Here is a 15,153-nt window from a genome sequence, read left to right as displayed (position 1 = left end):
ACTTTGCAACTATTTCGGTAGACACTGCATTAGAACCACCATGAGCAACGACACTGCCACCTTACTCGGAGTCCTCGTCCACGTCCTCGACTTCGTCCTTGTCCCTCTTCCTCTTGGCCGATACTTCTTTGCTTGAACCGCACACTTGGCTGTTGCTCTTCATCCAACCCTTGTAGATATTGAAGCAAAGGTAGCCATCCATTGTAGCCTAGTGGATGTGGTCTATTTCTAGTACATTCCGCTGCCATGCATGACGATGAAACGTGTATGGAGGTTTCTCGAGTTTACCGTACAAAGGATGAACCATGGCTCCTGCCAGGGTCAGCATGGAAGGCTGACGAGAGGACACCAGCCGATTATTCTGGAGGTCGAAGGGGTTGCCTACAACGAGACCTATCCGACGCAGGACATCCATGTCATTCTTAAAGTCTATAGTAATGAATTTCACTGTTTTGTCCTTGAGGAAGTTCTTAAAATCCTGGCACTCAACGTCAGCATGGCATATGTGGTAGACCAAGCAAACGTTATGTACGCAAACCTGGATCACGGCGGGCTTCTTCCTCTCTACGTCCTTTAGATCCTTCTTTGGTCCCAGGACTGTGGTGTACTCAACTTCTAGCCCAGCGACCCACTCATCATCTGAGTTTTCGAACATGCGTTTGAAGCGAGAAAGGCATCCTTTCACCGTCGCGGAAGAACGGGTGTAGATGACGTCGAACTCATTGCCGGTGATGGTTCCAACCTTGTACTCACCGCCTATCATGGAGATTTGGGATGCCATGGATTTGGGAGGAGGGTTAGGATTAGTGGAACTGCTGTAATGTGAATGGATGAGACGACTAGGAGCGAACCACCATAGTATTGAAGGACGTGCGGGGACAAGTAGGAGCAAACTGCCAGCATGCGAACGACAGGGTAGTGGCTTTCCATTCTCCGATGATACGGGCTTCCGAGAGCCCTTGGATCTGAGATCAAACGGTTGCATGGAGTGATTCTAGACGTATGGTTGAATATCCTATCCTGGAGGGTTATTCTGCAAATTTTCAGCAACTCAGCATGCGACCATTTGATCTCAGATCCAAGGGCTGCCAGCAGCCCGTATCATGGTCACGCCTACCACGACCGTCGTGTCGCTCGCACATTCACGCCCTTGGAGATTTAACATGGTGCGTTAGGCTATCTGATGTTGGCATGTCATACATAGTCATCACTTAGTCACTCATACTACAACAAGGTTGGTTATAAGGTTGGCTATAAGTGTATTTTTTTACTCCTCTCTATCTCTTTCTTCGTAATGGAGGTGGTCAGGAATCGGGAGACTCACGCCGGGTGTAGCGCCGCAGTTAAAATGATAATGGAAAGTCAAATCACGGGGCCCCACCTGTCCAGCAGTAACTCGCTGTCAAATCACACAGCCCTACGTTTGTAGCAGCCTACTCCCTCATCTTCTCGCGTTTCTGTCGAACTGACTAGGCGGAACTGCCCCGCCGCCTACCGCGCAGGAAAAGCCCCGCCCTCGACTTTTAAATAGTATACAGTATACTAATTTTGTATCCATGGATTGCGCCCGAGCCATGGAGCAAAGGCGTCTAGAAAACGACGGTACACATGTATGGATTATACAGCACGCACATCGCGTTCGCGTCGCACCCCAAACGGTCGGTCGGTCTGGCATGCTGCTCTCCAATGGAACGCGCGTCATATTGTGTTTGCACACACATGTGGAACGGCAATTGAGAACCGACCATAGGCACACTCCCCGGCCCCGCAAGTCGAGTGACTTAATAGAAGAGGGAGACGAGCGATAGTACTAGAGAAGTGTTGTACTACGTTGGTGCCTGGATGATCCCTGCAAGACACGGAAGATCGGTTCGTCCACGCATGTGACCAGACTCCAGCAGACACGCCTGGATTGGCTATCGTCTACATAACGTGCAGGCTGTGTTGTACATGGCTGTAGTTGTGGTGAGAAATCTAAAAAAGGTTTCTTGTCATCTCGCAAAATTAGGTGTCATGTGCTTCGGAGCACTGCGAGGGTTAAACAACGACAACTGAGTTGGGCTAGTCATTGGGGGCACATGCACGAACAGTGACTACTCGGCTGCCATCTAGGTCAAGCCGGCTATGTTAATTAGGACATCTATCGACGGACCCCTTTTCTATGAGTTTATCTTTAATTTGAGCTTTGTTCCTCGTCTAGTTTGTCTGTCGGGATTCATGTCATCTCCTTTGGGCAGTGAGGTTATGATTTCTTGTCATGTGGCATTTTTTGTGTTATTTGTTATAATCCGGCGCTTCAGATCAAAATGACAACAACCGCGCCTCCGGGCCACGTGCATGAGGAGGTGGTTATGCAATGGAGAAGATCAAAAGAGGGAGAGGCGAGACAGTGGTTTTGGAATGGAGATGATGGAGAGGAGAGGAGGTGGTTTTGTAATGGAGAAGATCAGAAGAGGGAGAGGCGAGACGGTGGCTTTGGAATGGAGATGATGGAGGGGAGAGGAGGTGGTTTTGCAATGGAGAAGAGGGAGAGGAGCATGCGGCGGCGATTTAGGATTGGAGAGAGGGCCAGCACGCTGTGACTGGATCAAAATCAAAATCAATTTACCCTTCATTTAAGAAAGCTACCCCACATTAACTAGTCTCCCTTTTATTCTGGGTCATAATTGACCATGATTTTCGCACATAAAATATATGTTGTACATTGCAAAAATAATATAATTTGAAAGTACATTCAGATACAAACCAAATGATACAATTTTTGGTGACATGCATTCACATTTTGCTTGTCAAATACATTACGTGGTCAAACTTTGACCCAAAATACGCAAAACAACAAAAAAATACTTCTAAGACCAGCGCCGCTCTTCCACTCTTCTCCTCTTAAACCACCACCGCTCCTCTCCTATTACAATCTAAATGCAGCACCGCTCCTCTCCTCTTCCATTTCAAAACCACCGCCCCTCCTCTCCTGTTCCAGTCCTAAACCAGCTTCGCTCCTCTCCCGTTCTAATCCAAAACCAGCGCTGCTCCTCTCCACTTCCATTCAAAAACCACCGCCGGCGAGTGAAGGTGTTGTGGAGAAGTAGATCGATGGAGGAGTACAACCGATACATGAGGATTGCAGACGGCGACCCTATGAGGCAAGCTAGGATGTTGGAGATACAGTCTTGGTTTGACAACAAGGACCAACTAGTGGCGACGGTGACATCCATGGCCAAATATCTGCAATAGAGCGAAAAGGCGGCGATACTCCCGGAGGGAGTCGCGCCGGAGTACATAGAGCTGCTCCTCTGGGCCATGGAGCAAACAGATTCACCGAATCCGATCATGAGGGAGTGGTGGTGGGAGTATCGATCCCAGATGGAGCATCCACCAGAGATTGAAGGATCGAGCATCTACAGGGTGCCGTTTGTGAGGGTGTCCTGCCAGAGCAAGCTGGTGGAGTCTTCGTCGACCGAACCCAACTACAAGAGGAGAAAAGCAGTTCGCCCGATGACGCTTCCCCGCCATCATCTCCCTCGCCGTTCACATCGTCTCACGAGGCGGCTGTCTGCCGCCGAGGAATAGGAGGGGGCTAGCCCCCCCAGCCCAATAGTTGGGCAGGTTGTGAATTGTCAGGAGAAGCTTAGGGTTGTCAGTATTTGCAGGTTGTGAATTGTGTTTTGTGTTGTGTATTTTGAGAGTACTTTTAGATATGAATGTCTTTTGAATTTCAAATTTGCAGTATTGAGCATATGAAGTATTTTATGAATTCTAGAGATCTATTTTTAGCACTTAAAAATGTAGTTTCATAGGAGTATAAAAGTGTAGACAATGTGATTCTCAGAGAAGAAACTGCAAGTTTCAATTTTAGATAAGAAACTCCAAGTTCAGTTTTAGATAAGAAACTGCAACTTTCAGAGGCAGAGCATTTATATTAACACGGCCTTTTCAATCAAGGTTAACATCATGTTGGAAGTTTTATTCATGGTCGAAAATGGAACTACCAGCCAGTTAACATCATGCTGATCAACATTCATGCATAGCACATCTTCATATGATGCACAGTCAAAATGCCCACACAATGTCGAGTGTGCGAAACACAGAGAAAACGACGGATGAAGTTTTGGCAAGTGTTGGACGTGGTTTTGGGCTCCCCGTCTAGGCTTTCATTTTTAACATGTGCAGCCCATGACCTCGGATGGGAGGTCCATAGGCCTGTTTGTATTTTCTTAGGGCCATCATGTATCGACCGGCCTATGGACCTCCCATCCGAGGTTTTATTTTTCGCAGCCCAATTTATGATTTTTTTGAAGTAAACGCAGAGGTCTATTCTATTTTTCTATATAAGAATAGGAACGCCAGGTCCAACTTATGTTTCCCTTCTAACTATATTATATATATTTAAATTATTTTATATGTTATTATATATTATTTTTATTGTCATCATATATTTAACAGATACTTACATATGTAAGAAAACAATATCCCACATCTTATTAACTTATAAAAATAATTTCGTAACAAATAAAATCCTGGATTGTTTTGGCATGAAAATCCTAGTGATTGTGTACAAAAGCTTGGTAAGATTTAAGGACAAATGTAATAATATCACTTATTATTTAAATATATTTATAACAAAATTCTCAGCCCCTTTTTATTTTTTGATAACATTGCTGGCCCAACCCAACATTATAATTAGAATCAACCCAAAAAAACGTGTATTTCGAGAAAGTGCAAATGACCTGTAATTTTTTAGGAAATAAAATAAATGGGTCGCATGGACGCTACGTTATTTGTTCACCCAGCCCAGCTAATGGCTGTAATTCAAAAAAAGAGATCAAATTGACTGTAAATTCTACCACGCAAAAAAAAGACTGTAAATTCTGAAAAAATGGGTTGAATACGTGCCACATTTTTGGAGGCTGAAATGTGGGCCAATTGGTCGAAGCCAACGTAAGTTGTTGTCAATTTAGTCAACAAATGATTCTGACATGTTAGCTGTTGGATTTACATCCAATGACCGGCATCCATCTTCAATCTCTCGTCTTCTTCCTCCAGCGCCGCCGGGACCACCTCCCGCCTCATGCTGCTAGCAGCTCTTCTTAGCACGCTTCGTCTATGAAGCGCTACTCCACCGTTGGCCAGGCCATCCCTCCACCCCTCCACACCTCATGTTCTTCTCCACCGACTGCCGAACCACACCGCACTAGAACCAGTTAACCCTCGTACACCTCTCCATCTGCGACTCTACTCCCGCGTCTTCCCATCTCCGGCTCGTTGCTGTCCGGGGCCTCGCCGTCGTCCACCACCTTGGATGCGCTCGGCGCGGCGTGGTCAATGTGGTCAACGAACGACACCATCGGAAGTAGACTATGCGTGGAGATGCTGACAGCTGGGTCCACGGCCGCACACAAGGAAATGCCTCCTTATTACGCGCAAAATAATGATTCCTCCACCTGACATCTTGGACCCACCGGAAGGGCCTCTGTATTTCGCAAAAATAACGTGCCCCCCGCTGACATGTCGGATCCACCAGCTATCTTCGCACGCAAGGAAGTGCCTCCTTATTATGCACAAAAAATGAATATTCCCCCTACCAGCTGGAACCCAGCATAGTGGGAGGCTGACTTGTGGGCCTACCAAGTTGACGGGGACGAAGGGCTTTGTCAACTTAGTCAATATGAACGATTCTAGCTCCTGTTACCGTACGATGTTCATCCAACGACTGTAGTGCTTCTTCAACCTCTGGTCTTCTTGCTCCAGCCGCCCAAACCAGCGCCGGTCGTGCCACGTGCTCCTGCCTCCCGTGGCCGGCTGTGATGCCGTGGAGGCCTCACTGCCCATACTACTCCCACCGATGGCCAGGCCATCCCTCTACTCACCCGCACCCCCTGTTATTCTGCGGCGACAACAGCCTCACACCGCAGCCGAACCAGTGAGCCCTCGTACTCCTCTTCGCGTGGGCATCCACTGCTGCGTCTTCCCTGGCTCCGAGTCATCCCCTTCCTAGTCCTCGCCGTCGTCCACCACCATGGTGCTCTCGGCGCGGCGTGGTCAACATGGTCAAGGAACGACTTCCATCGGTCGTGGACTGTACGTGGAGAGGCTGACAGCTGGGTCCATGGCCGCAGCAAGGAAGTGCCTCCTTATTACGCGCAAAAATAATGATTCCTCCACCTGACAGCGGGGACCCACCAGACGGGCCACCGTATTTCGCGAAAAAAATGTTTCCCCCTGACTGCTGGGACCCACCAGCTACATCTTCGCACGCAAGGAAGTGCGTCCGGGCAAAAAAAACAATTCGCCCCCCTGACTGCTGGGACCCACCAGCTACATCTTCGCATGCAAGGAAGTGCGTCCGGGCAAAAAAACAATTCGCCCCCATGACTGCTAGGACCCACCAGCTACATCTTCGCATGCAAGGAAGTGCCTGACAGTCGGGACCCACCTGGTCGAAGCGTACATAGCGTTGTCATTCTGGTCGCGAACGTGTACGTACATATATACTGGTGGATGTAGAGGCGCGGACGTGTCATAGTAGAGGCGCGTACGTGTCGTAGTAGAGGCGCGCACGTAGCATGTACACGTACGTACAGCGGCCAGGGTGCAAGAAAGATAATACGGCCACGTATGTGTACATACGGGCGGGGTCTCGAACGCCTACTAGCGCATACGTACAGCCAGGGCTCGTGTACATGGCTGGGTCAGAACGGAGAAACAGCGTCGTCGACGTGTTCATGGGGAGGCAACAGAATGCGTCGTGTTCATGGGGACGCAACAGAATGCGTCATGTTCATCGGGAGGCAACAGAACGCGTGGGAGCCAACCGGCTGGGTCGGAATGGAATGCATGGTCATGTTCATCAGGAGGGCTGGACGGAACAGGCAATGGAAACGAGGCCTGGCGTACCGCACAACGGAGGAAACAGACCTCCTATGTTCGGAACAGGGTCCTGTTGATCGGGAGGGGTCTGGCGTACCGCAAAACGGAGGAAACGGACCTCCTACGGTCGAAACGGAGGTCCTGTTCATCGGGAGGGGTGTGGCGTACCGCAAACGGACGAAACGGACTTGTGTTGGAGCGCTACGGTCGAAACGGGGGTCCTGTTCATCGGGAGGGGTGTGGCGTACATCAAAACGGGGCTCCACGGGATACTGTTCATCTCCACCGTCGACCTCCTCCAGCCTCCACGGGCTACCGTCGACCTCCTCTAGCCTCCACGGGCTCGTGTTCATCCAGTCTCCACCGCGCACTACTCCACCGGCTACTGTTCAACCACCCCTCCACGGGCACCCCTCCACCATCTACTGTTCATCTAGCCCTCCACACCACGGGGTCCTGTTCAACCACCCCTCCACGGGCACCTCTCCACCATCTACTGTTCATCCAGCCCTCCACCACACCACGGGGTCCTGTTCATCAAGAGGCAACGCCACCGCTCACTGTTCATCCACCCCCCGGCAACGCTCACTATTAATCCTAGAGGCATCATCGATCGGCTTCAGTTAGCAGCAGTGGCGAAGGAATCGCTCGATCGGGTTCAGTTAACAGCCATCGATCAATCGCTCGGGTTCAGTAACGCGTAGCCTGCAGTGCAATTGCTCGGGTTCAGTTAGAGCCCAACGCCTCGCTCGGGTTCAGTTAGAGCCAATGCCTCGCACACACGCGCGTACGTGTATGAGAGAAACGCGCATCGCTCGGCCCCGGACCTCCCACCGTAACCAGGAACTCCCCAAAATTTTCCTCCCCCTCGCTTCTACCATGTTTTTTCCTTCATGGATGGCCCAAAGAATGTCATGCAGTTGCGTCTCCGGCCCGCCCTGGACGAAAAGCCCATTTTCTGTCATGATTTTTTTGTCATAGAAGTAGGAGCCCACCACATCTATGATGATACCGGGTTTTGTCACAATTATCTTCATAGAAGTGTCATATGTATGACAGCATTTTTTTCGTTCGGCCCAAAATGTCACGGATGTGTCTTTTTTTGTAGTGTCCTATCTACCCTAACAAGGATCTGAACTTTGATAGTATGCTTGTTCGTCAAATGTTTATGCTTCACACTTCTCTTTGTTAAGCCTACCCCCCAAACTGCATTGTAGGGTACGACTCTGAAGGTTACTGAGTGGATTATGGACAGTGGATGCACTAACCACATGACTGACTGGTGATCGAAGTCTTCTTATAGATTCAACCCTATGTCCATCTGACAAAAGTCACATCACATTTGCTGACACTGGTAAAAGCAAGGTATTGGGCCTAGGTAGAGTTGGAATCTCAAAGGATCAGCACATAGATAAAGTGATGCTTGTTGAATCCCTTGGTTTCAACTTAATGTCTGTCTCAATGCTTTGTGATCTGAACATGGTTGTGATATTTGGAAAATACCGTTGCCTTGTGCTTATGGAATCTGACCAATCTCTAGTCTTCGAAGGATATCGAAAAGACGATTGTATATGGTAGATTTCTTCGCATGACCACAGTTGTCCGTATGTCTTCTAGCAAAAGCTTTAGAGTGCTCTCTCTGGTGTCGGAGACTAGGGCATGCGGGCATGAGAAACTTGCACACTCTCGCAAAGAAGAAGCATGTCATTGGCATTGAGGGCGTCAAGTTTAAGAAGGATCATCTGTGTGGTGCCTGCGAAGCCGGAAAGATGACTGGGGCCAAGCATCCCTCGAAGACAATCATGACAACAACACGTCCCTTCGAGCTACTTCACATGGATTTATTTGGCCCTACTCACTACTCTACCCTTACTACCACTGCATGCCTCTATGGTTTCGTCATTATTGATGATTACTCAAGATATACGTGGATGCACATAATTCTCTACAAGACTGGAGTGCAGGATGTCTTCAGACGATTTTCCAATCGTGCCATGACCAACTATGGCATCAAGATCAAGCACATCAGAAGTGACAATGACATAAAATTCAAGAACACTGTCCTCGACACTTATCTTGATACATTGGGCATCACACCCGAGTTCTCTACTCCATACACACCTCAGCAAAATGGCATCATGGAGCGCAAGAATGGAACCCTCATTGAGATGGCACGAACAATGCTTGATGAGTACAAGACTCCAAGGAAATTCTGGCCTGAAGCCATTGATACAGCGTGCCACATCATCAACCATGTTTATCTTCATGATAACCCACAAGTATAGGGGGTCGCAACAGTTTTCGAGGGTAGAGTTTTCAACCCAAATTTACTGACTCGACACAAGGGGGCCAAAGAATATTCTCAAGTATTAATAGTTGAGTTGTCAATTCAGCCGCACCTGAAAGACTTAATATCTGCAGCAAAGTATTTAGTAGCGAAGTAATATGATAGTGGCGGTAACAATAGCAAAAGTAATAGTAGTCGTTTTATAGCAAGCGTAACAGTGGCAACGGAAAAGTAACTAAGCAAAGATCAATATGTGAAAAGCTCATCGGCAATGGATCAATGATGGATAATTATGTCGGATGTGTTTCCTCATGCAATAGTTATAACATAGGGTGACATAGAACTAGCTCCAGTTCATCAATGTAATGTAGGCATGTATTCCGAATGTAGTCATACGTGCTTATGGAAAAGAACTTGCATGACATCTTTTGTCCTACCCCTCCCGTGGCAGCGGGGTCCTATTGGAAACTAAGGGATATTAAGGCCTCCTTTTAATATTGTTCCTGACCAAAGTATTAACACTTAGTGAATACATGAACTCCTCAAACTACGGTCATCACCGGTAAGTATCCCGATTATTGTCACTTTGGGGTTAACGGATCATAACACATAATAGGTGACTATTGACTTGCAAGATAGGATCAAGAACTCACATATATTCATGGAAACATAATAGGTTCAGATCTGAAATCGGCACTCGGGCCCTAGTGACAAGCATTAAGCATAGCAAAGTCATAGCAACATCAATCTCAGAACATAATGGATACTAGGGATCAAACCCTAACAAAACTAACTCGATTACATGGTAAATCTCATCCAACCCATCACCGTCCAGCAAGCGTACGATGGAATTACTCACGCACAGCGGAGAGCATCATGAAATTGGTGATGGTGGAAGGTTGATGATGATGATGGCGACGGATCCCCCTCCCCGGAGCCCTGAACGGACTCCAGATCAGCCCTCCCGAGAGAGATTAGGCTTGGCGGCGGCTCCGTATCGTAAAACGCGATGAATCCTTCTCCCTGATTTTTTTCTCCCCGAACGTGAATATATAGAGTTGGAGTTGAGGTCGGTGGAGCATCAGGGGGCTCACGAGGCAGGGGGCGCGCCCCAGGGGGGTGGGCGTGCCCCCACCCTTGTGGACAGGGTGTGGGCCCCCTGACGTAGATTCTTTTGCCAGTATTTTTTATATATTACAAAAATATTCTCCGTGAAGTTTCAGGTCATTCCGAGAACTTTTAATTCTGCACAAAAATAACACCATGGCAATTCTGCTGAAAACATCGCCAATCTGGGTTATTTCCATTCAAATCATGCAAGTAAGAGTCCAAAACAAGGTCAAAAGTGTTTGGAAAAGTAGATATGATGGAGATGTATCACTTCACAAGTTTCTGAAGAAGACATCATATGAGCTCCTGACTAGTAAGAAGCCAAATGTCAGCTATTTCAGAGTCTTTGGTGCTAGGTGCTGGATCAAGGATCCGCATCACACTTCAAAATTTGCACCGAAAGCACATAAAGGTTTTATGCTTGGCTACGGAAAGGAGTCGCACTCCTACAAAGTCTTCATCCTCTTTCAGTACAAAGTGGTTGAAACTGTGGATGTGCGGTTCGATGAGACTAATGGCTCGCAAAGAGAGCACCTGCCAAATGTGCTAGATGAAGCTACACCAAGTGAATCTATCAAGCTTATGGGTACTGGAGAAATCATGCCTTCAGAGGAACAGGCTGAAGAGGAAATCATCATTTCTGTACCTAATCAGCATGAGGACAATGCTCAGCCTGAAGCCTATACTGAAGATGAAGACAATGATCAGCAAGGGAAAAATCTTCGTCCAGTACATTCTCGAGTAGCAAATGAAGTCCAGATTGAGAAGATAATTGATAGCATCAATGCACCTGGTCCACTCACTCGTTCAAAAGCAACACAGCTAGCAAATTTCGGTGGGCACTCACTGGTGCACGTCGGTCCTAAACAAACGGTTTTTAACCCCTTTTCGTGAAGGCATATGGAACTGTCTCGAAGTGAGTGTGGGCGATAGGGGGGTCCTTCCCACATGACCCAGAAACCGTTGGGGATAGGGAGCCTTGATGCATACAGTTGTCCGTGTATGACCATTTCCGATATCTCGAATATCCCAAACGCTTCATCCTTGCTACTCGTTTGTGCTCGCATTGCCATCGCAGTCAGAGTTTTGTGGTTCTGCCTAAAACCAGGCAGATTCTAGGCACGGGAGCTTTCCAAGAAGATTCCAGGCACGGGAGTTTATGATGCCTGGCACATCACAAACAGTTCATGATTATAAACTATGTATGATAGGTAGACAATCACACACATTTAGTTTTCCGGCACCGTATGTGATAGTGTCTAACGTCACACACGCTTTGTGAATGGCAACTGTGTGCATGCTTGCACACGGTTCCTCTCTATGAACCGTCTCGGATTATGGTGTATATCGCAAACATTTGTGTTTTACCAACCGTGTGTGCCGTAATGACCTGCACAACGTAATTTCGCCCTAATTTAATTGCTGCTATTTAAAATTGTACCTCATTTAAACTTGAAAGTAGGCTATAGATTTGTCCATATCCATCAGGTTCAAACAACCAATGCATTATTCGATTCACAGGTACATATGTTTAAGAATTATAGAACCACCAAATAAAGAGTGATGTACCAGGGTTCTATACTTGTACTATTACAGATGGTAAAGAAAGAGGCGACAAACATTCCAATTGCTGAACAAGGTGAAGCGGAATGGCCCTATTGTGCTCTCCTGGATGCAGAAGGCATGCAGGACTCTAGTCCAACCCCGTGTGATGGCCAGCCGCCAATCATGTAGTTTGAGAGGTAATCTTGAGTAAACTGCTTCAGGATGCACTGCAAAAGAAAAAAGATTCAGATATTGTCATCTAACACAAGTCATTACGGGCAGCAAAAAGAAGGCTACAGGGTTCTTACTTACCACCCTGCAGTTCACTGTTGTCTTGCATAAAGTTAAACAAATAGTTCAATTGACATCTTTTGACCCATTTTAGTAACAATCTTTATCAGTTTCCTCACTTGATGCTGGTTCATGAATATCTCATTGCCCCATGCGCAGAAAGGGTCAAAGTGTGGTTCTTTCGCAATGATATATGTACCTAAAAGCACCAAGTTAATATTAGAAGCTAAACAACAATTGAAAAATGATGTATTACAACATTCCATCCATCCCATTATATAAGATTTTATTACATGTATATCTAGACATCATCAGAACATTAAGGTAACACTCTTCCTTGTTGCTATGTAGGTTGGGATTGCATATTTAGTCATTCAGTACAATGCATGTTGGTAAACAACAATTGAAAAACGAAAAGGCATGTTAACTGCAATATCCTTAGCAGCAACCAAATATTGTAATTCATAGTGGTATTGTTGAAACTGTTATTGATGAAATTGAACTGCACAGCAAATAGTTGCACATATAGAGCATTACATTGTGAAGAACTGAAATAAACAAGTCATAAGGACATCTCTGGGCGATCCTTAAAAAGTGAAAGGACTGAAACCCTTAGTGGATATATATATATATATATATATATATATACACCAGCAATTTATGGCCTTTTCTAGTCGATCCCCTAAACTTAAGGTTGTAAACTTCAATTTGATCAAGTTCAAAGCAGGTTCAACCGAAAGTAGCATGCATTCAAACGTAAACATAGATAGTTTTGCATAACCGAACATAAAACATAAATTTAAACTAAGCTAAACTACTTTCGGTCAAAGTAGAGGTCGAGCCAATCCTTCCTCGTCATGTACGGTGTGCCGCGAGCTGGGTCCGGGGCAGTACCATCGTCAGGGTCGTTGGGGAAGGCACTCCTCCACTCGTTGACATCGATCTCCTCGTCCTGGGGGCCCACCCCGACACCCTCCGTGCCGCTGTCGCCGCCGCCTTCGGCCTCGCCATCAGAGGAGAGCGCGATAACCTCGCCGTCCTCTGCGTCGCCGTCCTCGCCGCCTTCGACCTCGTCATCGGAGGAGAGCGCGATAACCTTGCCGTCCTCCACGCCGGCAAAGATCGCCCGCTCCGCCTCCACGAGCCCCGGGTGCTGCCGGTGGAGCTCTTGCATGTAGGCCTCATCGGCGGCCTCGGCCTTGAGACACTCCCACGCCTCGCGGTCCTCCCGCGCCATAGCCGAGCTCACCACCCCTGGCTCTAGCGGAACGAGGTGGACCGGACGTGTGCCAAAGGGGAAACTGAGCCTAGCCGTCGTGCCTTGGTAGCGGACCTGCTAGCGGTCGTAATCCATGGCTGCGAGCTCGGTCGTGTGGAAGCTACCGAGCCACCGGCGGGTGTGGGTCTCTAGATCTGTAATCTCGGCGACCCACGTCCTCCACCGCCAATGCCGGACCCCGAGGTAGGACTTCGTTGGCTACCGGGTCCGGGGGAGGACGGGGAAGTCCTTGAACCGGCGTAGGGGCATGGCGGTGGGTGGATCGAGGGACCGACAATGGCTGATTGGGCCCGCGGAGGACGACGGGGACACCTCGACGGCCACCTCATCGGCGTCGGGCGAAAAGCCACGATAAACCTCTTTTTGGCCATTGGCTACTCGAGCTCCCCGGCACACAGGCAGAGGTTGAGGATGGAGGCGCCGGCGATGGTGGCGACCTACCAATGGTTTCGAGGGTTGTGTGTGTCTATGTGAGCGGAGGTTGTGTTTGAGGAAATACTGCGGCAACTGAAAATTTTACTAGGCGGGAGTAACAAGGCGGGGCTACTAAAAATTTGGATCAAGGGCGAGAAGATATTTTTGAGATTGCGAGGGATGCAGAGGCGGGAGTAAAATGCCGGGGCTACTAAAAATTTGAATCAAGGAGCTGAAGCAGAGAGGGATACAGAGGCGGGAATTTTGGGGGAGCAAGCTACTGTGCTTGACACGCCGGCTGGGGATTGTAGCCGACGCACCTTCTCACGTAAGCCATAGGCATATTATACACCAATGGTGCTCCAAGATATTTTGTACTACATCTCACACCATTGCTGATAATAAACTGTGTGCGATCTATTTGATTTTTCATCTTGATTTGAATTACATAATCGGGTCACAGCGGCAATGGACGGTGTTTGAATTGCTAGACCTTTTATCCGCAGTGAACATGCAACTATATGTGTGTCGTAAAAGAATTGGAATTATTCAGGATTCGTTAGGACATTTCATACATTAAACTGGTTTTCTAGCCATTTCAGGTGCACAATTCAAAACTAAACTACATGCACATGCTCCAGTGCATACGAATTGGTTGAAAAATCAAATCTGTCTCCTTCAGTGCATGCTTAGGTCCCATGGAAGAAATGGGAATGAATTTTCCGTGGTTCGTTTGGCCTTTTTTGTACATTAACTGGGTTTTCTAGGCATTTTATGTGCATAATTCAAATTTGAACTACAATCGCATGCTCCAATGCACCAAAGTTGGTTGAAAAATCACATGTGTGTCCTTGGGTGAATTTCTAGGTCCCATGCAAGAGATGGGAATGAATTTCAAACACCAGGGCACTGTTGATTGTCGGTAAAACATTGAGATGCCTGGTTTTTAAATTCTAGTAAATCCAAAACTCGTCCGAAATTCATGAAACTTAGCATGCTATCATGGAGCGGCATCAACATGCCGTGGTGAAAATTTTGCCCCATTTGGGCCAGGTTAGGTATAAGCTTCTCACAAATCAGAGCTTCTCACAACAAGCATGATGGTTTCGATAGGGAATGCACCACCTTTGGGGACGAGATGATATCTGTTGCCTCTTATTGCTTTCAAAAAAATCCTAGTGTCAACATAGAACAACAAGAGTGTTGTGTTCAATCTTGGAATTTTCCGGGGTTCGTTTGGCCTTTTTTATACATTAACTGGGTTTTCTAGGCATTTTATGTGCATAATTCAAATTTGAACTACAAGCACATGCTCCAATGCACCAAAGTTGGTTGAAAAATCACATATGTGTCCTTGGGT

This window comes from Triticum dicoccoides, chromosome 7A, assembly GCF_002162155.2.
Source record: "Triticum dicoccoides isolate Atlit2015 ecotype Zavitan chromosome 7A, WEW_v2.0, whole genome shotgun sequence".
Lineage (NCBI taxonomy): Eukaryota > Viridiplantae > Streptophyta > Magnoliopsida > Poales > Poaceae > Triticum > Triticum dicoccoides.
Note: the sequence above shows the minus strand (reverse complement) of the source record.